This window comes from Choloepus didactylus, chromosome 15, assembly GCF_015220235.1.
Source record: "Choloepus didactylus isolate mChoDid1 chromosome 15, mChoDid1.pri, whole genome shotgun sequence".
NCBI lineage: Eukaryota > Metazoa > Chordata > Mammalia > Pilosa > Megalonychidae > Choloepus > Choloepus didactylus.
The window spans coordinates 19,063,113-19,087,343 of NC_051321.1; the positions used below are offsets into that span (position 1 = coordinate 19,063,113).

Consider the following 24,231-nt stretch of genomic DNA (forward strand, 5'->3'; position numbering starts at 1 on the left):
CAAGGGAGGGTCTGAGAACCATGTGGTTTGGTTTAGTTAAAAGGGACTCCGGGTGATAGGGAATTGGGGATCTACTCTTGGCTTCAGACCTCACCAGCTGTGTGAACTTGGGCACGCCTCTGAACTTTTTCAAACCTTGTTTTTCCCAAGCCAGGAGTTGAACTGCTTGACTCCTAGTCTCAAGGTTCTATGAATCTAAGTTCTGTGACTCTCATGCCATAGATTTAAGTGTCAGTGTCAGCTGTTCTTTCTTTAGAGATATTTTTCTGGAAACCAGCATGTAGCACTCAGCATATGATATGCCTTCAAATTGTAGCCCTATTTATCTTTACTTGCTTTCATTTTGTTTCCTACAGCAAGATTCTCTCTTTCTCTTTTTTAAAGGTAGATCTTGCCATAAGTGGTACATCTTTTAAAACTTATGTTAATTAACCTATAAATTCAGGAGAGTTCTGAAGATGTTTGCAACCTGCCTCCAAATTAAGGAATCCAGAAGCAATTTAGTGTGAGATGCTTGAGTTTTCTGAGTGCCTCCTCTTTCCAGCCCATCTCTAAACTCTTGTCTGAAACAGCCTTTCTTGGGCTGTGCTTTAGCAGCCAAACGTAACAGGAAGCTGCAAGGGACTTCGGGCCTAGGTCACAGGTGTCAGTGGACGTGTGAATTTGGTATGAAGTTCCTTTCATCTTTGGTGGACAGTCCTGGGAGACCCTTTACTCCGGCAAACCTCCTTGCTGGGGTACAGGTTGTTACTTGCCAACTTCAGGAAAAAAGAAAACAGAAGGCAAGAGTTTGTTATTTATCATCAACGCTAACAAAATAGTTCCCAGATGAAGGCAGCACAGAAAAAAAAGTCAAATGTCAAACAGAAAACAGAAGTCTGGAGGGTAAAGGAAAATGGGTGTCCAGCATTCCCTTCCCCTAGTTTCCACATAGGGGCAGACTAAGGGTGGGCTGTACTTTCTGTTTGTCTTTTGTCTTCCTTTGCACAATGCACTGGCCCCCAGGGGCTGTCCCTGTTTACTGAAAGCGCCACTGATTCATTCAAGACAAGTGCTGTCATCCCAGTGCACCCCAGGGTCCCCTGCCCGCCACCCCCCACCCCACCCACCCAGCAGACATCTGCTTGACTGCCTGTTGGAGCACTCCTCGATGGCTCTTTTCTCAAGGGCAAAGGAAAGTTTGAATTGTCTGCATTTTATGGCAGTGGAGGAAGGCGAGCTCTGCTTTTCTTTCTCTTATCTCCTGGCTTTCCCTTTCTGTCTTCCTCACATCCCTGTTACCAGAAAATCAACCCTCCTGCGTGCTGTCTCTCCAGGAGGGCTGGCAGTGTGTCTTTATGCAGCGTGGTACTTACTGTGCCATTTTCGCTGCTGGGGAGGAACGCTGACAGTCTGCAGCAGCCTATGGATCACACGCGGTCAGGAGGCCCTGGTAAATGAAGCCCAAGCCAGCTTCTTGACTGCCTTTAATGCCCCTCCAATTCATATACACAGGCAACCCTGTCCAGTCTTTATCTGCTAAGTTGAAACAGAGAATTAAAGGGCAGGATTTAGCCCTGCTTTAGACACCTCCAGCTGAACTCCTGGAGTGTGGGAAATGGAATCACAACATGAGTCAGCCAAATCCTTTTCCTTGATTCTCTAAGGGATTAAAAACTGGTGGCTTCGCTTTTGTTTTCCTTTTTGATTGCTTAAAAAACTGTCTTTCCCCAAAACCCAGGGACAAATGTTATGTTTAGGACAAACCCTGTGAAACTTATTCACTTAATTAGCTGGAGGCCCTTGTCCCTTTCCTTTTGGTGTGGATATTTGAAGCCATGTTATGTTGTAATAGTCATAGGCAGTGAGTAGGTCTTATTTTGGGCCAACCTATTGTCTAGTAAGAGAAAACATAGGTTATCCCATGGCATTTGCATGACATATAATCTTTTTGTCACCATTGAAGGTATAATTTGTAAAGGACAGGGTGAAATGCCAACTTCCCCCTTTCTTATCTTGTATGTGTGTCACACACACAAGGCAAGAATAATAACCCATGTTTACACAGAAACTAATTGCATTCTTCTCATTCTCACTGTGCTTGGAGGAATTTATGTCTTTTTCCACTTAATTGTGGCCCCGGATATTTTTGAGGATCAGGAAAAAGAAAAGAATCAAGTTTCTCAGTAGTATCTGTTGAAATAGTCCATGTCCCAGTACACAGTGAACCACTGTAATATCTTGACTTTGGATATTTTTAATATTTGCAAGTGATCTCTCAAATATTTAATTCTCACAGTAGACCTCTAAAGTGGTCAAGGCAGTTCCGACTGACCTCAGTGTACCGATGATGCTTCTGAGCACCTGAGTCTCTGGGGCCAATAAGTAAAAGAAAAAGGTTTCTTGATCCCAGGTATCTTGATTTCCAGAGGATGGGGACAGACAGACACACACAGAGAGAGGGAGAAGGGGAAGGGGAGGGAGAGAGGGAGAGAGGGAGGGAGAGGGAGAGATTCATGCTCTACCTGGGGATAATGATTACAGAAGACAGATAATTAATTGAGCTCCCAGAATAACTTGCTAAAGGACCAAAATTTACATTCCTGGTGCATCGGAGAAAGTCTGTTTCATTAGTGGCCCTGTTATGCCTATTTTCAGGACAATAAACATTTGCTGCTTGTTTGGTTTACTTTTCACCAGTGTAGAATGTCACCAACAACCCTGCTCATATTCTGTCATATTTCCATGGGGTCGTACCTCATAGCATCTTGTCTCCTTTAATCAGCTGTAGGCTCCACAAGGGCATCTGGCATGGCCCTTGGAGAATATTGTGGATCAGCAATGCTGTCTCAGGTTCATGAACACCTGTTTGACACAGAGAGCTCTAGTCCAGGGCTCTTCATAGCTCAATGGATAGTCAGGAAGGTCCTATTAAGCAGGACCAACACAGAGACACCCTTCACCTTTTCCTAATTTCAAACCATTGCGTGACAATCAACCGGAGCAAAAGCTACATTTTAAAATATAAGTTATGTAAAATGTGGTATATCCATGCAATGGAATATTACATAGCCATGTAAAGGAATGGTGTACTGATACATGCTACAGCATGGATGAACCCTGAAAACATTATGCTAAGTGAAAGAAGCCAATCACAAAAGACTACATATTGTATAATTCTATTTCTATGAAATGTCCAGCACAGATAAATCCATAGAGAACAAAAGTAAATTCATGGTTGGCAGGGAAATGGAGAGTGACTGCTAATGAGTCTGGAGAGTCTTTTGGAAGTGATGAAAATGTTCTGGAATTAGACAGTAGTGATAGCTGCACAACTTTGTGAATATAGTAAACACCACTTCAGTGTATAATTTAAAAAGTGAATTTTATGTGTGTGAACTATAAATCAATTAAGATATGTGTGTGTGTGTGTGTGTGTGCAAAGATATACAAGGTGATACAGAGTTGAGAAAACCTGAATTTGAATCCTGTACTATGATTTTACCAGCTTCATGACTCTGAGCAACTAACCTCAGTTATTCTGTCTCCTCGTCTGTAAAATGAGAACACTAATCTCTACTTCACTGGGCTGCAGGATTAAAAAAAACAAACAAAAAGCCTTGCCAATTCCCTGCATGATTAGATACTAGGTTTATTCCCTCTCCTCTATCTTCTTCTCTCTTCCAGTCTTTGACAGCTTAGTTTACTATCTTTGAGAACAATGAGTAAAGGTCAAGAATGAAGATCCAGGTCAGTAAATGTGTGCAGGATCCTATGCTAGGCTCTTTCCCTGTCTGGGGATTTAAACTTTTGTTTGCTTGTGTGGCCTCCAGCTGCCATCACACAGATCAGGTACCCTTGATCATAGAATGTGACGTGATGAATGTAAAATCTTCCCATTGGTGGAAAGCAAACTCAAGTTTAAATTCAACCTATGGGTTATGATGTGTTGGTTGTAACATCTTATTTGTGAGTTAACTTGGTGTTAATATATCATGCCCTCCATCATTAACAGATTGGGAATTGGCCCAGTAGGGCATAAGCACATGACACAATAAATGCTTTGAGGAAAGTCTGTCTGAGATATTCACCCAAGTTATCCACTTTCTTCTACATTAATGACAGAGGAAATGTGTTACCTGGGCAACAGAAGACTCTGTTCACAAGCAGTAAAGATTCAATATTTATAGAAAAATCACTCCATTTCCTGTTAGCACAAATGAAAGGGCTTCCTTATCTGGAAATGGCAATTTGAAAAGAATTTGTGTTTCTCTTGAGTTAAAAAAATGTTTTGTTTTTTGGTGTTATCTAACTTCAAAGAGTTTAGCTTGTTGCTGGTCAGATGTGTGAGGGGAGAACTATAGAATCGACAGGTAGAGTGCAGCTCTTTGAGAGAGATCAAGGAGTATGATTGAACACATCTGTCAACCTGTTTTAGGTTCCCGGCTGGTAAATCAAATACTGTACAATGGGTTGGCTTAACAACAGGGATTCATTGGCTCACAGTTACAGAAGCTGGAAGGCTTGCTTCCTCCCAGGGTCAGTATCTTTCTGGCCAGCCATCTTTGGTGTTCCTGGCTTTTATCTCACATGGCAATGCACATGGCAGCATCTTCTCTTTTCTCCTCTGGGCTCTGTTGACTTCCAATTTCTGGCTGCTCCCCATGACTTCTTTCTCTGTGTCCAATTTCTTTTGCTTAGAAGGACATTTGTCATATTGGATTAAGGACCACCCTCATTCAGTTTGGGCACCCTATCTAATTACATCTAGAAGGTCCCATTTACAAATGGGTTCACACCCACAGGACCAGGGGCTGGGATCTGAATTCCTTTTGTGGGGGACATAATTTGATTCCCAACATGGCCCAACTCTGGGAACTATGAAAGAAAATGTAAGATTTAGGACTTGATTTAGAGAGATGAGACATGCATTTACCAAAGTGATAGGGTGTCCAAGTCTAAAACTATTTCCTGTTGGGTGTCCAGGTGATCCCTAGGGCTCATGAGTGCCCAGGGCTATTTCAGCCTCTTCAGAGTCTGAGGGTGATGCTCAGTGCTGGTTTCAAGCTATAGAAATGGCTAGGATCCAACAGCCTAGGCAAGTTCTCCCCCTAGCATAGTGAAGCGATGAATCTCCTGGTCTGGCCACTGTTCTGGGCACACAAGTGATGACCCATAAGATTTCTTTCTACTCTCCAAAACCCAACACATCCTGGGCCTCAGAAAGGCTCATATGTCTGCTTTGTTGTAAACCCAGAGCACCTACCCTCCCTGTGCCAGTTCGAAGTATTATGTCCCCCAAAAGGCCGTTATCTCTGATGCAATCTTGGGTGGGCAGACATAGTAGTGTTGATTAGATTTTGGAATCCTTTGGGTGTTTTCATGGAGATGTGATTCAATCAACTGTGGACAAGACCTTTGGTTGGATAATTTCCATGGAGGTGTTGCCGCACCCATTGAGGGTGGGTCTGAATTAAATCACTGGAGCACTATATAAGCTTAGACAGAAGGAGCAAGCTGCTACAGCCAAGAGGGACACTTTGAAGAACGCACAGGAGCTGCAGATAAGAGACAGTTTGAAGATGGCCATTGAAAGCAGACTCTTGCTCCAGAGAAGTTAACAGAGGACAAATGCCCCAAGAGCAACTGAGAGTGACATTTTGAAGAGGAGCTGTGGCCTAGAGAGGAACGTCCCGGAAGAAAGCCATTTTGAAACCAGAACTTGGAGCAGATGTCAGCCATGTGCTTTCCCAGCTAACAGGTTTTCCAGACGCCATTGGCCATCCTCCAGTGAAGGTACCTGATTGCTGATGTGTTATCTTAGACACTTTATAGCCTGAATACTGTAACTGTGTAACCAAATAAACACCCTTTGTAAAAGCCAATCCATCTCTGGTGTTTTTGCATTCCGGCAGCATTAGCAAACTGCAACACTCCCCTTCCTGCTGTTCCCCACCCCGCCCTCACCCACCCTCAGCACTGTTAGCATCTTTTACTACTATAAACATCAAGGAGGTAATTCTGCTCCTTTTTCTACGTGATGGATTCCAAGGTAATTTTCATGTCTTTCTTTTTGTGGAGCAGAAAAAGAATTTAGTCTTTGACAGTGTGTATCGCAGTATGCAAAGATAACTCAGAACCCACAGCAATATGAGGGTCAAGTAAGAGGCTCACGGGAGTAAATGCCCTGAGTTTGAAAGAGATCCTTGTCAATTATCAGAAAAGAAGTTGCCCTTGGGTCTTGAGGTATGGGTAGGTACAGATAGGTGAAACAGAGCAATTGATTCTGTTTGCTGTTGTTACTGGAGTCTTGCTCACTTTTTTCCTGCCTTAGTTTGATTTAAAACATGGGTGATTTGATTTTACTGTTTGATTTAAATGCACACTTGTAATAATGTATAATTTTTTACTTCATATCCTTTTAGTAAGTAGTTTAATTTTAAAAATTAAAAATAAATTTCCTTTATAGACTTGCATTATTTTAGTTTAATTATAAGGGGAGAACCTAAGATGGCGGCTAAGTGAGACAGGGCAAAATAACACCTCTGTGAAAAATGCTAGATAAAAACCAGAAGGTGACCCAGAATACCGGTTTCAGTGATGCACCAGCTGGACAAGGTCTGCTAGAACCACAGGGGCTGTACACTTGGTGAAAATGGGAGTCTGCATTCTGAAATGAGTGAGTAAGCCGGCTGAAAGACCCGCAGCCGTGTTGCAATGTGGGGAAGCCGGGGGTTGGCGTTTGGAGACAGGCTGGTTCTTTTTAATTATAAGGGAAGCTGGCTTTTTGGGCTTACCTGGACCCATTCTCCATCTGAAACATTCTCCTTATCAGAAATGTTGCCTTCCATTTGGATCTGCCCACCTGGCTGATGGTGGATGGCGAGACAGATGGCTTTCTGCATGCAGAACCAGCCTTTCTCCTGGGATCTGGGCTGTCCGTCTAGAACACACCATAACTAGCCTTTGGACTTCAACAGTCTTCTCTAGTTTCTGGGTCCATGACAACTCAGACAAGGGTGTTGTCTCAAGCTCCGTCAACTCTGTTTTGTCCTTGGGCTTTGGTCCACTTGGTCTCTTTCAGTGAGCTTAGGGGCATGCACTGAAAAAAGGCACCATCCAAAGGTCTCTCTCACCAGGACAGCTTCTGTTCTGGGCTTAGCTTTCTCAAGTACAGAGGAGCCTCATGCTACAAGGTCCAGGAGGCAATGAGGGCTCCAGGGGACACGGGGGCATCTGGTCCCCTGGGCGCAGGCAGCAACCTGGCAGGAACAGCCTTCCTCTTCCTCTGGTTTTACACCTGAACGGGCTTGCTTCCTGGACCTCACGGCTTCCCATCTTGTGGGCAATGCTGTGCCAATTCCAGCAGATGGACCTGCTGATAGTTTGCCAGCTAGTCCGGAGGAGTGAGGGTTGGGGCTGGTGCTCATCCAGCCTGGTGGAAGTGAACCGATGCAGTAACTTCTCCCCAAAAAGACAAGTTTTGGACTGGACTTGCAAATGAAAACTGTCTGTAAACTGTCTTTTTTAATGGTGCTGTAGCAAAACTCAAAGCTTTAGGCATCTTGGGAGCATAAGTAGAATCTGGAATTTTGGAACCAGATGTGCCCTTAATGAGTAAGAAGAGAGGGATGGAAGGGTGGTTATTAGAAAGAACTGACAGTACCCCACACGCTGGAATTTGATTCCACTAGCCACAAGTTGCTTAGACTCTGAGCTCAGCATCCTCAGCTGTAAAACGTGGATAATATTTAACTTGATGTGATTAGGCTTAAATCAGACAGTAAATGAATCGTCTGGGGCAGTGCCTAACATACATGCCCCCAAGAAATATTTTTTTTATTTCCTCCATTTATAAATGAAGAAACAGGTTTTGTAAATGCCCAATATTTTGAATGAGTTTACGGTTTCCTGTCTGAATGAGTGAGCCACTCTCGCCCCTATCTTTTTACTCTCTGATGTGGATGTATGTGATTATTTCAGATGTATAAGTTAACAGTTATGTTGCGGTTTCTTAAAGCACTTAACTGTAGATGTCCACATAAATTTATGCCCATAAATTCAGTCTTCCATTGTTTCACTGGTATTTTCCATACTTTTTACCAGGCATCTAGCAACTGCTAAAGATGTGTTGATGAATGATTATTTTTCCCATTTTGAGTTTTTAACCAAAAACATTAAAGATTTCACATATTCTTTGGGCATAAATCCTTCACCCTACTAAATACCTGTGCCTTTCACTCACATGCGCCATTTTCCTTGACTGTTAATGTGTCTTATTGCATCCACCTAAGGATAATCTGTTTAAATATAAAGTTTTGGAGGACTAGTGCTACTCTGTTTAATTGTTCTTTATGGTGCCAGCATATTTGCCCAGGCAGGACATGCATCAGCATTTAGGATGATGATGAAGATGTCTCTTAGTGCCTGTGGACTGTAAGAGAGAGGCTTCTGTATCTGCTCCTTGAATCAGAGGCTTAGAACTTAGTGCCTTCAAGAACAGCTTTTAACCAACTATCCCCTTTGATTTTTCATAACAGGTTTATTGAGGTATAATTGACGTACCGAAAATTCACCCATTTTAAGTATACAATTTAATTATCTTTAATGAATTAGCAGAATTGTGCAACCATCTCCACAGTCCAATTTTAGAACATTTTCATCCTCCCAAGCAAATCCCTTTTTCTTCTGTAAGGAGGGACTTCTTCACAACTCTGACAAATAGTTGACTAACTTCTAAGCACTCTGGTGCTGGGAATACAGAAGTAAAAGATAGAATCCCTGATCACCAAACTCTTACAGTCCAGTGCTGGAGTTCTAAAACCACCGTGCATGAGATTCACCTGGGTATCTTGTTATAGTACAGATTCCCAGGCTGCACTCCTGAGATTCTGATGCAGGGCGTCCAGGTCAAGGCACCTGCGTGTTGACACGCCACCCTGCTCTGGGTGGCCCCAGCGCAGGAGGTTCCAGATCAAGCCTGAAGAAACCTGGCTCTAGAGGATGTTGTGAAAGCACACTGTAGAAGAAAAATGCACTAGAAAATTGGTTAATCCCTATCGTTATCATGTGTTCTCCATTCGCTTCCTCTTCATTTTAGAAGCACAGTTTTCTTGTTGACTACCTTACATTTCTTCCACAATGTTTGAGATTATTTCCAAACCACCTTAAAAAGATGCCACACACATGCACAGGGATCTTTTTATTAGCTGAAACTTAGGGCAAATAATCTCCATGAAGTTTCCTTAAACAGTCTTACTCTTGTTAAAAATGACAAGAGTTTTTACAGAATCTTGCCATAGTCCTAAGAAAGGGGTACTTAAAAAAAGTGCTGTTATCACGGAAGGCTTCTGGCACCTTCTCTGGGTTCAGATACATGAAAAGCCTGTGGCTGCACCTTCTGTCACTGATTCAGCTGGGATTTCCACAGGTTTGGTTTAGTTGAAAATGATGTGATATGTGTACAGTGCCTGGAACATTGTAGGTATTCAGTAATTTTTTGCTGCAGTTAGAGAGCACAACTACAAAATGCAGGCCAAAAATATAAATCAAAGAAACTTGATATGCAGTCTTTTTTTTTTTTTAACCATATTACCCTCAAAAACTACTACAGAGTAATATACAAATTCTGAAGTTACAAATGATAATGAAAATAAAATCGAACTCAGTTTAATTACACTTTTACATAAGGGACTCCATAATATGTGCCTCAAAATCAGTGACCCGGGAGAGCACGCTGTCAGCTGTTTGATAACTGTGTTCAGTTGTACACTTTTGCCATCATCTCAAATCCAAGAAAGAAACTTAAAAGCATGAGAATCTGGTTTCAATGCAAACCTCTGCCCCAGGGACAATTACTGTCAGATTTATTACGCAGGCAATTGTGAGTGAATGTGAAGAAATGGTACTTTCTTCACCTGCGCTTGAAAAAAAAAAACAAACAAACCACCCCCCTCCTGATCTGGAAACATGGACTGGCCCATAGTGGTTGCTGCTGTGTTTAACTAGTAAGCGCAGAGGGAAGAGGGAGGCGGGAGAGTGCCTACCCCTCGCTGTTCTTTTTTCCGGTGTGCGTCTGAAGATGCACGTTTCGTTCGCCTAGCTTCAGAGAGAAGCCGGGCGAGGCCGGGAAGGAGCCTCGTCTGCGGGGCTGAGCCTGGCATTTACAAAACCTCTTCGCAGTGTTGTTGTGTGAGTTTGAAGCTAGAGGAGTCTTCTGTTCAGCACAGCCAAGGACTGGAGTCTACGGAAAGGAGCCCTGGCGGAAGGTAGAGCGGGCTTTGTGCAAGGTGCCCTTTGCTTGGCGAGGCAAGCGGGAAAGCCCAGACCCCGCGGGTCCTGCAGATGTGGTCACCTGGGGACGGAGCCCATGCACGGGGGCCCAAAATGTCTTTTGCTGAAGCGCTTTGCTTTTCTTAGGATACAAAATGAATTACTCAACTTTATTCATTTACCAGAGTGAAAAGAAGGAAAAGCAGGCCATTTTATTGAAAGTGATGGTTTATTGAGCTTTTAAATAATGTTTGTGTTTTTTCAGGCTACTGCCCCCAAGACTGAAAGTTGAGTGTGATTTCCAGATTTTTATTTGCTTTATCTGTGGTTTTCAGAGCTCTGTAGAATTTACATTTGAGACAAAAGGACTTTTAGAATTGTGTTTGGGGGATTTGGTGGTGGAAGTGGCATGGGAAATTGAGTAGATTTATTTGTTACTATAAATGTGTGGGGGGTTTTTTTTGTTTTTTTTTTTTTAACTTTGAAACGTTTCCTGCCAGTGAAAATGAGGAAGTAAAATGTTTGAATGTTATTCATATTTTGTCGCAGCTACAGGTTGAAAGATCTTGACTATTGCCTCTCACCACCTTTGGGCATGAAATGAAAGAAATCTAGAGATTCTTGCCTTTGTAATGAAAATTTTCCTAAAATCCTAGTCATACATCTGAACTGTAAAAGAAATAGGTTTATGGTTTTTTTTTTACCTCTAGGGGTGGGAAAGAGGAGTTGGCCAAAACCCAGCAGGAGTGGGGTCACTATAGCAGCTTTATCCATCACTTAATTGGAATTCAAGATTTAAAAGAAAATGGAGCCTGTTTTCTCTGAAACAGTCTCATGAGGAATGTTAAGAGGATGTGAAGTTATTTAGATTTTCCAAACAGGCTTGGACAAGTAAGTGAAAAAAACTAATTAAAATATAATTGTTGCCATTCTGGATCAAAAGACTTGTTGAGTCAGGAGGTGCTTACAGAATAGGTGAATAGAATAGGTGAATTTGACACAGTTCGTTGGTGTAAATCACTTTCGAGACTGCTTTTTAAGACTAAGTGGGGCTTTAACAAGCCTGTCATTAGAGCCCTTATGTCTGGACCAAACTTTTCCAAGTGGGTTGTTTAGGTAGTCTCATGTGTCAGTGAGTTTAACCCTTGCCTCAGTGGCTTATCTGCTTCCGGGAATGCTATAGTCATGGCAACAGACGTCTGCAGGTTTTTCCCTTCATCTAAATAATTGCTAATTTAGAAGGACAAAAAAGCCAGAACCTTGGGCCTTGGACCCAACCCAGTAGACCCAGTAGAGGTGGTGATCATGATGGTGCCTTCTGTATACCAGGGTTTCTCATTTCAGCACTACTGACATTTGGGGCCAGACAATTCTTTGTTGTGGGGACTATTCTATAGGACGGTTAGCAGCAGTCCTGGCCTCTACCCTCCAGATGCCAGTAGCATCCCCTTCCCCAGTTGTGTCAACCACAAATGTCTCTAGACATTGCCAAAAGTCCCCTGAGGGGACAGAATTGCCCCCAGTTGAGAACTACTGCTGTAGAGAAACTGCTTTTGAAGCTTTCTGCTGCAGATGGGGAACAGAAGAATATGCGGGGAGGCCGGAGCTCAAGAGATAAGGTCGAGTCGCATGAGCATATCTTGGCCTGAACATTCCGATGGTTTTATTTTGTTTTTCTTGTTGTTGTTTGAAATCACATCCTGGGAGGAGGGAGGGGGCTGAAGGAACTGGAGCCAAATTCAGGGACAGTTCTGGATACATGTTCTTCTGTACCGCCTTTTCCCAGGTGGACCCTTATGGCCTTATTTATAAGTACTTTGTATAGAAATCACACATTTAAAATGAATACTATCTTAAATGCATCCCTTTTTTTATTTAAAAAAAAGTCATATAATGATCCATTTTAAAAGCAAATAATTACTCATAATTATCAGTTCTGTAAATATAGATAATTCTGAGCATACGTATTTGCTTTTTCCTTATGAACCTGCAGAGGAGTGCTTTCATCCCCCACCCCCCCTTTCCCCACACTGCACCAGTGGGTCTCACGTTGTTCTGGTTTTCTAGGAATAGGGCCTAAAAGCTATGCCAGTGAAAGAAAATAACAGCCTTTTTTCCCCCATGTGCAGATAACAAAGCCAATGGCTGGAATTTTTTCATTTCAAGTTTTTCTTATACCTTTAGCATATGCTATTTGTTTTCTCTTGTCTGAAACAGCCAATCATTGCTTAGTTCCACTTTCCTTTTTTTGGTGGACTCATGTTCCAGCTATGGTTTTAAATACCATAAATATCCATTCAAATTCCCATAAAATGGTCCCTTAAGAAGATGTTAAATATGCCACTCTTTTTTGCACTAGGTATTCTGACTTCTAGGACCTTTGCCACCAAAGCTAGCTTGAAACAGGCCTTTCGTAGATGGGACACCCTCAGGACAGGCTGGGGCAAGATGGAGATCCGCACTGGCCAAACATATCAGGAAATGCCTTTACTTGTTGGAGTCCGTTCTTGGTGATAAGGTTGGACTGGCCTATGGTGTTATCAAAGAGTTGTGGTTTCTCCTTTTGATTGAGAAGCAAATCTCCATTTACCTCTACCTGGAGGTACCAATGTATCATGCACCATTCTGCTCTCAGAAAACATTTCCTCATTTTTAAAATTCACCCCCACATTCACTAGACAACACGAGGGCAGAGAACTTTAGCGTGTTTGCTCACCATTTTACCTCCAGGATGTGGCACAATGGCTATGCATGTTAGCTACTCAAGAGTGGATGAATAGATGAATGAATGTCAGTGATTCCTATGGAAAGACCACCCAGGACCTTGGTTCTGCAACCACATAGTCTGTTCTGTATGTTCTTTTTTCCAAAGGCTCAAACCTAGTCTTCATCTCAGTAGGCTTTTAATGTTCAAGGGCTACCAGGGAGGGTCTTATAAGAATGCAGGAATACCGGCTTTATGAGGTATAGGATTTGAGAGGAAGGAAGTGTTATAAATTTTTCCTCATGGATTAAAGAAGATAAACAGCATGACCACCATTGTATCTGACCCAAAGACAAGGCATTCCTGACCTCTTTGTTTTTAAGAAAATAATCTATTCAAGAGAAACAGTTTGTGGATCACAAAGGAAAAAACACGCCCTGTTTACTGGTGTGTGTCCTAGCACGAATTCTCCGAGGGCTTGGGGTGGCTGTACTTGGACATCAGAATGGCGCTGCTCTAGCAGTCCACAATTTCTGAACCAGATCCCGGGACATGGGGAGTGTGCAGATGGGGCAGACGACTTGACTTAGGAACTTCCTTGGAATATGCAGCATGTAAAGATGCTGTCCAGAGAGATAAATGATAACCTTAATCTCCTAATTTAGTTTATAAACGGACCCCAGCTCTGTTTCTCTATTTTCACAGCCCCTGGTGACAAGCAAGGATGAGTTTAATCTGTGTTTCAAGCTGCAGAGGCTTCTGGTGTGGCCTTGGGGGGCAGGGGCCGCTAAAAAAAAAGGAAACAAGCCCTGCTGTTTTTATTGTGCACCAAGCCTGTAAGGTTTTGGGCAAAGATGTGTCCATGTCCTCTTCAGCATTGCCAGTTCACGTCATCATCGTTTTTGCTCATAAACAGTAGACGAAGCAGAAATGCTTGCTTACAAAAGACTGCTTTTATCTTTCCTGACTGTTAAATAATAATTTTGTTAGATTGTCTTGGTTCTCTGCAGCTGGCTCATTGTATCCATGCTTATATCTGTATACTTTGTCCAAATAAACACACTTGAATAGGTGGAGGAATGTGTTTTGTATTTTAGAACCTCTTCGAATGGGGAGTTTAAGTTGAGCTTTCGGCTTTGTTTTAGCAGCTTGTTTAGGATGCAAGATGTATCTGGTTCTGGCAACAGATTAAAGTTGTTGATTCTTATACAACAAAAGTTTAGAGCATAAGGACCAAGGGTGGAGGATGTAGATTTCTAGTTTTCCTTTGTGTTTCGTAAGGAGTTTTAAAGCATTAAGCAAAACAACTGTGCTAGACTGGGGTTCTGTTTTGCCCTTAAACCTCAGAATTGTAAAAACCTATCGAAATACCTGATGTTGGCTTACCCAGCCCTCTGTGACTTAACTCCTGCATCTCTGGGTCTTTGCACTCACTGTACCCTCTGCCCGGAACACTTTCCCCAGGTCTCGGCCTCCTTCTCATTATTCAACCTGTCTTATTCTTTGGAGAGGAGGCCCCTAATCACCTAGCTGAAGTTGTCTCCACCTACCCACTCCCCAGGGCATCTTCCACCCCACCCCCGGCCCTTTTTCATTTTCCTCCTGGCATTTTTTCACTATCCGAAAGTCTTGTATGTTTGGATTCATGTGGATTGCCAATCACCTCTTGCAAGAATGTAAGTTTCCTGATGGGCACTGCCATGTCCTCGGCATCTGAAACATTATCCTGACAGAAGGTAGATGGTCAATAAATGGATAGACAGATGGACAGATGAGTGGGAGAGAGGGAAGGGGAAGGGAGGTCTCTCTGGAAAATACCTCCTCTCCTTCAGGAGCAACTCAGGGGCTAGTCCCTGACTCCCTAAGACAGTAGTAGTGGTGGGCAATCTTTCTTTGTACATTATACCAACCATGTATCCCATCTTAATTGCTAATTTATGGGTCAGCCACTCCTCTGCTCTGTAAGCTCTTTGGAGACAGGAATAGCGAACAAATGTTGGTTATTGTCATTATTGTTTAGTTCCTACTGCCTTAGCACTTTGTAAGTGTTTCTCATTAAAGTCCTGTTAACTCTATGTGCCCAGTAGTGCTTTCATCTTTATTTTGCAAATAGGGAAACTGAGGCTCAGAGCTGCTTGCCTGAAGGCACACGGGATTACTGATAGGGCCAAGATTTGAGCCCAGGTTGTCTGACTTCAAAGCCCACACTCTGCTTCTTTTTCTCCTCCTTGTCAGGTGTCCAGTATCTGACTCACAGATGGTTATTCTGAGTGAGTGAAACCTAAGTGACCTTCTACATCCTCCCTTCTCTTCCAGTGATCTCTCTAAGGACAACTAGCTGGGATATCTTAAATCACTTAAAAAAAAAATGATAGGGCTTAATTAGTTGTTTAAATTCTCTCATTTTATTATGTAAACAAATTTATGAGTACAATGTTCAGCTGACATGGAGTCACATGTGTATACTTTAACCGAGTCTGTCCCAATCGGCAGCCTTAGGGATTGTTTCCCTTTCCTGAACTCCTAGCACAGAAAGCTTAGACTGAAAAAAACATTATAGCAGCTATAAGTAAGGTATGTATTTCAAGTGGAAGAGACTAGGATAAAAGTCAGAAAATTTTAAGCATGTTAGCATTTCTTCTATATTTTTAACATAATCAAGTGCTTCTAATCACCTGCTTCTCCTTGACACCAGTCTTTGTGAGACTGGTTGGTTCCAGGCTGTTCCATTGATGAGGTTGAAAGTGAAGATCAGAAGCCCTTGCAGACATGTAAATGTAATTCTCTCAGCTGGATTGGGGCTCTGACTCCATGGAGCTAATTCTAAGATGATAAACCCACTGTCTTTACATGAAGTTGAGACGGAAACGTTACTGTGGCCACGGCCAGAGGTTTCAACATCTATCAGGGATAATTCCCTTTCATTGTTCTCTGTAGTGTGAGTCTGCAAGCATGGAGCTCCAGGCAGCCTGTGTTGGCCTGTGGGGTGTGGGTCCTGCATTGTTTTACAGCTTGACTTTTCCAGTACGTGACAGTCCTGGTGACAGCTCTAACAGGGAAGTGCCTGCAGCCTTGTCAGGCTGGTCTGTCAAAGCTTTCCTTGGCACATAACCAAGTTTCACCCAGGTTTGGGGCTAACCCGGTTGGTTCCCTTTTTCCTGCATGGAAGGTGTAATAAAAGCAGGATTATGGTGCCCACACGCTATTTTCAGATGTCAAAAAAACTCAAAAGACCCTGCAGCTTTGTGGGTAGGGTGCAAAGAAGTGCTCAGTGTTGCCTAGTGAGAAGGAATCTGTGGGCGAGCCCCCAGTGTGTTATCCAGCTTCTCTGCCTGTCACAAAGAACAGGAGCCACTTGTTGGCCCTTTAACCACCACTGAGCAAGGTCGAGGAACTTCTGACTTTTCAACACTGCCTCTCAACAGCAAATTGGCCTTGGCCTGTACTCACTGATACAGATGTCTTATGATTTAGAGTTTAACTGATACTGTGCCGAGAGTGTTGAAAAAGAGTTTCTGGCTGATTAATTGTTCATGCAGTGCCACTCCCAACCCAGAGTCATTTGGTAATTGGTGACTTGCCTATTCTGAAGTCACACCAGTGTGGGTCAGGAGAAGAAATGAGCTGTGACTCAGCTGGTTTCTGGACCTGGACTCGTCACCCACTGCAGTGTGACTTCCATCGCTTCTCTACCTGCTTTTCCGCGTTAAAGGTAATTCCTGCTCAAGACTCCTAGAAACCTCAAGCAAGAAAATTCCATAGACTTAACCTAGGCTAACCCGCTTAATTTACAGGTGAGGATACCGAGACCCGGAAAGCACACATAGTTTGCCTAAGAAGCCACCCGTTGGGGAGCTAGCCCAAAGTGCTGCTCCACCCCCAGCTGCTCCCCATGGCCACTTCTCTGCTTATTGCACAGATGAAAGCAGGTGCCTCCAGAAGGCCTTCTGGTATAGTAAATCCATTACATGAAAGCAAGGTGTTAGGAAATTGAGTGGATTTCTCTACCATGCATTCGGTGGATGTTGAAGCTTTTGCCCAAACCTGTTTTCATGTTTTCTTTGTTTTGGAACAACTTCCCTTTTCAGGTAATGAGATCCTTTCTTCTCTCATCCTAAAAACTCCTGCTTTTCCACTGCTTCCAGGAAGAGTACTGATGATTGCCCAGGGAGCTCCTGCACTGTCCAAGGAGACAATGTCTACAAATTTTTCTTTTAAAGTAATGGTTGCTCATTGTAAATTAATAAATGAATAAACAAAAAAAGTGTACAATATAGAATCATACAAAGCAAAGCAGGGGGTGGCAAACTCTTTCTGTAACAGGATTTTCAACTCTGCAAACCAAACAGTCTCTGTTTCAACTGCTCAACTCTACTATTGTAGTGCAAAAGCAGCCTTAGACAGGGCCTAACTGAATGGGCGCTGCTGTATGCCAGTAGAACTGTATTTATGAAAACAGGCAGTGGGCCGTAGTCCACTGACCCTGATATAAGGGGAAAAGTACACATTTTCCATCCCCTCCCCAAGCCCTCTCCCCAGAGGCAGCTGTTGTTGAGCCCGGTGTGTATACTCCCTGGCATATATATATGAATTCACAGGTATGGAGTTTGGCCACATAAATATTGTGCAAAATTTTTAGTTTTATAGCTTGCATTTCTCACATTCCCTATGCACAGATACATGTGGGAAGTTCTATTGTACATACTGTTCTACACTTTCTTTTTTTTCTCACCTGACAGTGATTCAATATCAGATTTATGACATTCTTTTTCATGGCCACATAGTGCCTCATTCTTTACTTTCCACCAAGAAATGATACCAACTATAGAAGAATAGGTGTATATGTAAATACTGACTGACGGACTGTCAAAGATGATGGGTTGTTTGCTTCATGTTGTTCCATGAGTCCGGGTGGCACCCCATGTTAACCTTGCCAGGGATTTCGTGTCTCTAAAGGGGGAGTTGTTTCAGCCTGAAACTCCTGGTGCAGCACCACGGACAAATGGGGAGCTGATACGTGATTCCACATGATGGTGAAGGTTTTAGAGCAAATTTATGTTCAGCGTCATGGTTGATTGTAAATGAGATTCCTGTGGAATTCTGGAAAACACCGAGCTTTTTGTAGTGCTGTGGAAGGTGGGCCATGGATAACCCAAATAGACCCCTACCCATGGCGTCCACCCTTTAAAGTCTGTGTTCAGCGATGCCCTTGCCCCGCCTAACGTCAGAACACTCTTTGCCTCTGGTTGTCCTACAGGGAAAAGGGACAGAAGCCTCCTTCTTGTTGAAATAGGCAACCCCCTCCTTTGAGGAAGACCCTTCGAAGCCCCAGGAATGGCATCTGCTATTAGTCATTTGCAAGTCTTAACATCAGTCACAGGAAAGCACCAGCCAGAACTGCAAGGCTTCTAGGAATCTTCTTCCTGAGTTCAGCAACATAAGAGGCTAATGAGAGAAGTGTTTGCATATCTGATACTTTATTTGAAAAGGAAACAGAAGGAAGATAACTTTCTTTTTTAATCCCCAGGAGTTTTAATTTCAGTTGTTGCCAGCTGACTGGTGGCCTGTCTCTGGAATAAGTTTGAGCAAATCCAGTTTGAGACCCAAGAACCAACACCATTTATTTGCATAATTTCTCAGGAGAAAGTTACATTCATGCAAAAATAAAGGATGGTAGCTGATATGTGATTTATGTTTAATTGTTTGAGGAAACAGCTGTTATTTGTGTTGCACAAGTCACATGAATGCAAAAGGTTTTTAATTTTTCAGATTGAGAATGATGCCCACTCGCTTCACAGCACATTTGGTCACAAGTGACAGATGCTCATCTCAGAGCAGCTGATGCAGAAAGTGACTTGCTTCACCAAGCTGCTGGGTTGGGGGGGCAAGGGGCAGGGGTGACTGAAGCCAGGGCCCCTGTGCTGCTTGCTCACACGCGCTCTCTGCATGAAGAGGGCACAGCTGCAGTGGCTCAGGGCTTCTCAACCACAGTGGAAAGGGCTCCCTCCCCCAGCTCACATCAGGAAGTCCTGGGTACCACAATGTGGTACCTGCCCAAACCTGGACAATTCACTGTGGTGACAGGAACTGGGAGGAGGCACAGGGTGCCCAAAAAAGCTGGCTCGTTTTGACATGGCTTGGCCATTGGAGGAATTGTGAGCTTGGAGTATCCAGTCCAATTTGTGTGACCTTCCACACTAACACACCTAATTTGAAGGAAGCAATGCAGTCATGTGTTACTTTTAAATGGCTCTGGTCTTCACTCTCTTTCAGTGTGATTTTGTGCATGGACTCGTTCCTTTTCATCCTGGACTAAACCATTTTCAGATTTAGGGAGGTGTCCTTAGAAGCTTTATTAGATTTTCCATTTCTCAGAAAGATCATTTGCATTAAGGGAGAAAGCACGTGGTGACTAGTAATTTAATCTTTAAACTCCAAGGGTGCTGTGGTGGGTAGATCTCAATGACAAGCACTTTTTTCTCTTGTTTTAGTTTCAAACTGAAGTTTTTAAACTTCTAACGAAGATAGCAAAAGTGTAGAAACAGTTTTAAAGTCTACTAAATGGCCTTGTGGAAACCTTGTTTCCTGAACTTTGCATATATTTTTGCATGTGTTTTCATGCATTTACTGTGAGAAAAGGAATTTCAGCTATAAAAATTAACTCAGGGAATGACCCCATAAATTATCCAAACAGCTCATAATTCAAAAATCTCATTTTACATCTTAACTCTGTATGCCTCCAGCTAATATTGGAAAATAATACTTTTTATTCTCTGAGCCTACTGTGAGCAGCATAGAGAAAGCCACCTGAGATAACTAACCTATGGATAATCCACAAAGAAGTGCTTGTGTAGCCTGAAAAGTCAGATGCAGGTTTATTCCTTGGGTACAATCAAGAGATATCATCATTTGAAAACTTTTGGGGCTTGGAAATTTGAGACATGATCCCAACATGGCACATCAGCCAGGGCACTGCTGTCTCTCCAGCAAGGGATACATAATTTGGTAGTGTTGAGTTCATCATCATTCATGAAAAAATCAGTTGCTTGTATCTACTAGTACTGGAGTAGACAGGAAATGCCAAGGCCCACTTAGCCCTTCTTTGTTCTTGTTTAACAAGGGCTGCTCTTTGCTATCACCAGCCACCAGAATTTGTGAAGGACTTTAAATGCACATTAACAGTGAGCACACCAGTGCCACAGATTGAGTTCAGCTGTTATTGTAGGTCTTTTGCTGCAGGTTTAGAAGGAGTGAACTGAAGCGCATCAACGTGATGAAATTGCCGGGATGTGGTATAAACCAGCTCCAGATAAATTGAGTGTGAAATCATTACAGCCGGATGTTGTCTGCCTGCCAGTGAGGTTTTTTGGTGATAATTATTTTTGCTTGATTTAAGAGGTGGTAGAATACTGGCTGTTACTGAAATAAAACTAATTTCTTCCTATGCTGAGCCATTATATTGTATGTTGGGGACGTTTGAAATACATTTTTCAACCAAGATTCTTCTCTCAATAGTCCCTTCTTTGATCTTTCCTTCTAAATTGAAATCACATTTATCAGTTAAATGTACAAGGATATGAAATGAACTTTCTACTGTTCATTGTACATGGAAAATTATATAGAAAATAGCTTTAGGTAAAGAAAAGTCTAGTAAGTGCCTCTGGTCTCGGTTCATTTAGTTTTGTTTTGTTTGCTGGGGAAATGGAGGAAGGATAGAATACTACATATGGGTACAGGCGTACCTTGGAGATATTGTGGGTTTGGTCCCTGACCACTGCAATAAACCAAATGTTACAGTAATGCAAGTCATGAATTTTTGGTTTCCCAGTGCACATAAAAGTTATGTTTACACTATACTGTAGTCTATTAAGTGTGCAATAGCATCTGAGCCTTCATCGAGTCATAATCTTTTTGCTGGTAGAGGGTCTTGCCTTGATGTTGATGGGGTGATGGTTGCTAAAGGTTGGGGGTGGGCTGTGGCAGTATCTTAACATAAGAAAACAGTGAAGTTTGCCACATCAATTGACACTTCCTTTCATGAAAGATTTCTCTGTAGCATGTGATGCTGTTTGAAAGCAGTTTACCCATAGTAGAACTTCTTTGAAAATTGGAGTCAATCCTTTCAAACCCCACTGCTTCTTTATCAACTAAGTTTCTATAATATTCTAAATCCTTTGTTGTCATTTCAACAATGCTCACAGCATCTTCAACAATGTTCACAGATTCTATCTCAAAAAACCACTTTCTCTGCTCATCCATAAGTAGCAACTCCTCATCTGTTCAAGTTTTATCATGAGATTGCAGTGATTCAGTCACATCTTCAGGGTCTACTTTAAATTCTAGTTCTCTTCTATTTTTACCTCATCTGCATTTACTTCCTCCAATGAAGTCCTGAACCCCTCAAAATCATCCATGAAGATTGGAATCAACTTCTTCCAAATTCCTATTAATGCAAATATTTTGACCTTCTCCTATGAATCATGAGTGTTCTTGATGGCATCTAGAATTGTGAATCCTTTCCAGAAGGTTTTCCATTTACTCTGGCCAAATCCATCAGAGAATCACTATCTATGACAGCTATGGCCTTACAAAATATACTTTTTAAATAATAAGACTCGAAAAGTAGAAATGATTCCTTGATCCATGGCTGCAGAATGGTGGTTGTTCTGGCAGACATGAAAAACACTCATCTTGTACATATCCATCAGAGCTCTTAGGTGATGAGGTGCATTGTCAAAGAGTAGTAGTATTTTGAAAGGCATTTCTTTTTCTGAGCAGTAGATATTTTAAGCCAGAGGGTTTAAATATTTTACAGTCAACAATAAACCATGTTGTAAATAGGTTTGCTGTCATCAGAGCTTTGTTGTTCCATTTATAGAGGCAGGCAGAGTACATTTAACAGAGTTCTTAAGGGTCCTAGGATTTTGGAAAGGTAAATGAGCATTAGCTTCAATTTAAAATCACCAGCTGCATTAGCTCCTAACAAGAGAGTCAGCCTGTCCTTTGAAGCTTTGAAGCCAGACATTGACTTCTCTCTAGCTATGAAAGTCCTAGATGGCATCTTCTTACAATACATAGCTAGTTCATCTACACTGAAAATCTGTTGTTTAGTGTAGCCACCTTCACTGATTATCTTAGCTAGATCTTCTGGATAACTTGCTGCAGTTTCTACATCAGCACTTGTGGCTTTACCTTGCACTTTTATGTTATAGAGAGAGCTGCTTTCCTTAAACCTCATGAGCCAACCTCTGCTAGCTTCAAAATTTCCTTCTGCAGCTTCCTCACCTCTCTCAGCCTTCATAGAATTGAAGAGAGTTAGGGCCTTGCTCTGGATTAGGCTTCAGATTAAGGAATGTTGTGGCTGGTTTGGTCTTCTATCCAGAACACTAATGTTTTCTCCATATTAGCAATAAGTTTGTTTCGCTTTCTTATCATTTGTGTGTTCAGTGGAGCAGTACTTTTAATTTCCTTCAAGAATTTTCCCTTTGCATTCACAACTTGGCTAAATGTTTGGCTCAAAAAGCCTAGCTTTCAGCCTATCCCAGCTTTTGACATGCCTTCCTCACTAAACTTAATCATCTCCAACTTTTGATTTTAAGTGATAGATGTGTGACTTTTCCTTTCACTTGAACACTTAGAGGCCATTATGGGTTATTCATTAGCCTAATTTCAATATTGTTGTGTCTCAGGGAATACGGAGGCCCAAGGAGAGGAACAGAGATGGGAAACAGCCTGTTGCTGGAGCAGTCAAAACACACATATTTATCTATTAAGTTTGCCATCTTATATGGGCATGGTTTGTGATGCCCTGAAAACAGTTACAATAGTAAAATCGAAGATCACTGATCACAGATCAGCATAACAGATATAATGATAATGAAAAAAATTTTAAATATTGTGAGAATTCCCAAAATGTGACACAGAGACATGAACTGAGCACATGCTGTTAGAAAAATGGCAGCGATGGACTTGCTCAACACAGAGTTGCCACAAACCTTCAGTCTGCCAAAAGTACAGTATCTGTGAAGCACAATAAAGCAAAACACATAAATCAAGGTATGCCTATTCTACTTTTTTCTTTCTTGACTCTAGTGTGAATGATATGAAAAAATTTCTTGTGTTCTGGTACATACAATAATAAAAGCAAGATTCTGTTTCTCTTTCTAAACCCAACTTACAGTTTCTATCTTCTGTAAGGTCTTTCTTGATCCCTTGAATCATAATTAATCACTGTCTCCTCCCCTTTTGATCCATCATCAGCAACTGCTTGCTGAGCACCTATTTCTTGCCACATACTGCGGATGCAAAGAGGAATAAAGCTCCTCCTAAAGGCTCTGGCCTCCACAAGGAGCCTCTGGCCCCTAGAAGATGGAACATAGCATTAGTACATACTAGGTATTCAGCCTGCGTGTGTTGCTTGGCTTGTGACACATTTTCTTTCCCCATATTGCTAATTCTGGCTCTCTACATGCAAGAGGAGAAAACAGTGTTGTGTTCTGGCTCCTGCCTCCAGTAGACTCATTACCTTTGTAATAAGTAGCCTCCCCTCCTGGGAAGGCCCATCTGGGTCGTCTTGTGCTCCTCAAGACTGGCCTGCCCCGTGGTACCAGCAGTTTTGCTTTCCTAATTAGATGGAGGGAAATTGGCTTGTCTTGGCTGGGGATTGCCTTGACCAGCCTTTTTGTTCCAGAAAGACGCTGAGAGAGCATCTGTCTACCTGAGCTTGTCTGTTGATAAGAAAGTGACGCTGCTTGTTCAAATTTGAGAGAGTGGCAGAGAGAGAGCTACCAGGTCCAACAGGAAAGGGAGGCTCTTAAGCAGTGGGAAAGGAAAATTGGAGGTATAGACAGTATTTCTGAGAATATTCTCCACAGATGACCTGTCTGTTGTCTACTGGAAGAATTAGAATTACTCTTTGCCAAGAAATGTACTGGGATCAAAATTACAGGAAATAGCACTATTTTAGAAAGAGGTGAGGAGAGTATAAACAGAAAGTAGAAAAGAGGAAAATATAGCTTTTCCATTGTAGATTTACCAATATAGCTTGCTCTCAAAAATTTATTCTGCCATTACTGTGCAGCATTAGAATTTTCTCAATAATATACTTTTGTAGCAAACTTCTGATATACTGGCTTGATGTGTAATTCATTCTTTAAACAAGAATTTAACATTTCCTGCTAGCTGATTGCGTAATTACAGTTGTAATGTACAAGTATAAAAGACACAGCCCCCACGGAACTTAGAGTTTAGTGGAAGTCGTAAAACACATAGATAGC

The 24,231-nt window shown here is 42.2% G+C and overlaps 1 protein-coding gene across 10 annotated transcripts in view; it reads left to right on the forward strand.

The window, feature by feature from the left end:
- ABLIM1 (actin binding LIM protein 1) overlaps positions 1-24,231 on the forward strand; it is a 265,485-nt gene that overhangs the window by 177,845 nt on the left and 63,409 nt on the right. The window contains exon 1 of one of the 10 annotated variants that reach the window (XM_037804330.1): positions 9,992-10,247. The exons of the other annotated variants lie outside the window; for them this stretch is intronic. The gene's annotated coding sequence lies outside the window, so the exon portion shown is untranslated. Of the gene's footprint in view, positions 1-9,991; positions 10,248-24,231 lie in introns of those variants that run through there. 10 annotated transcript variants of the gene reach the window in all.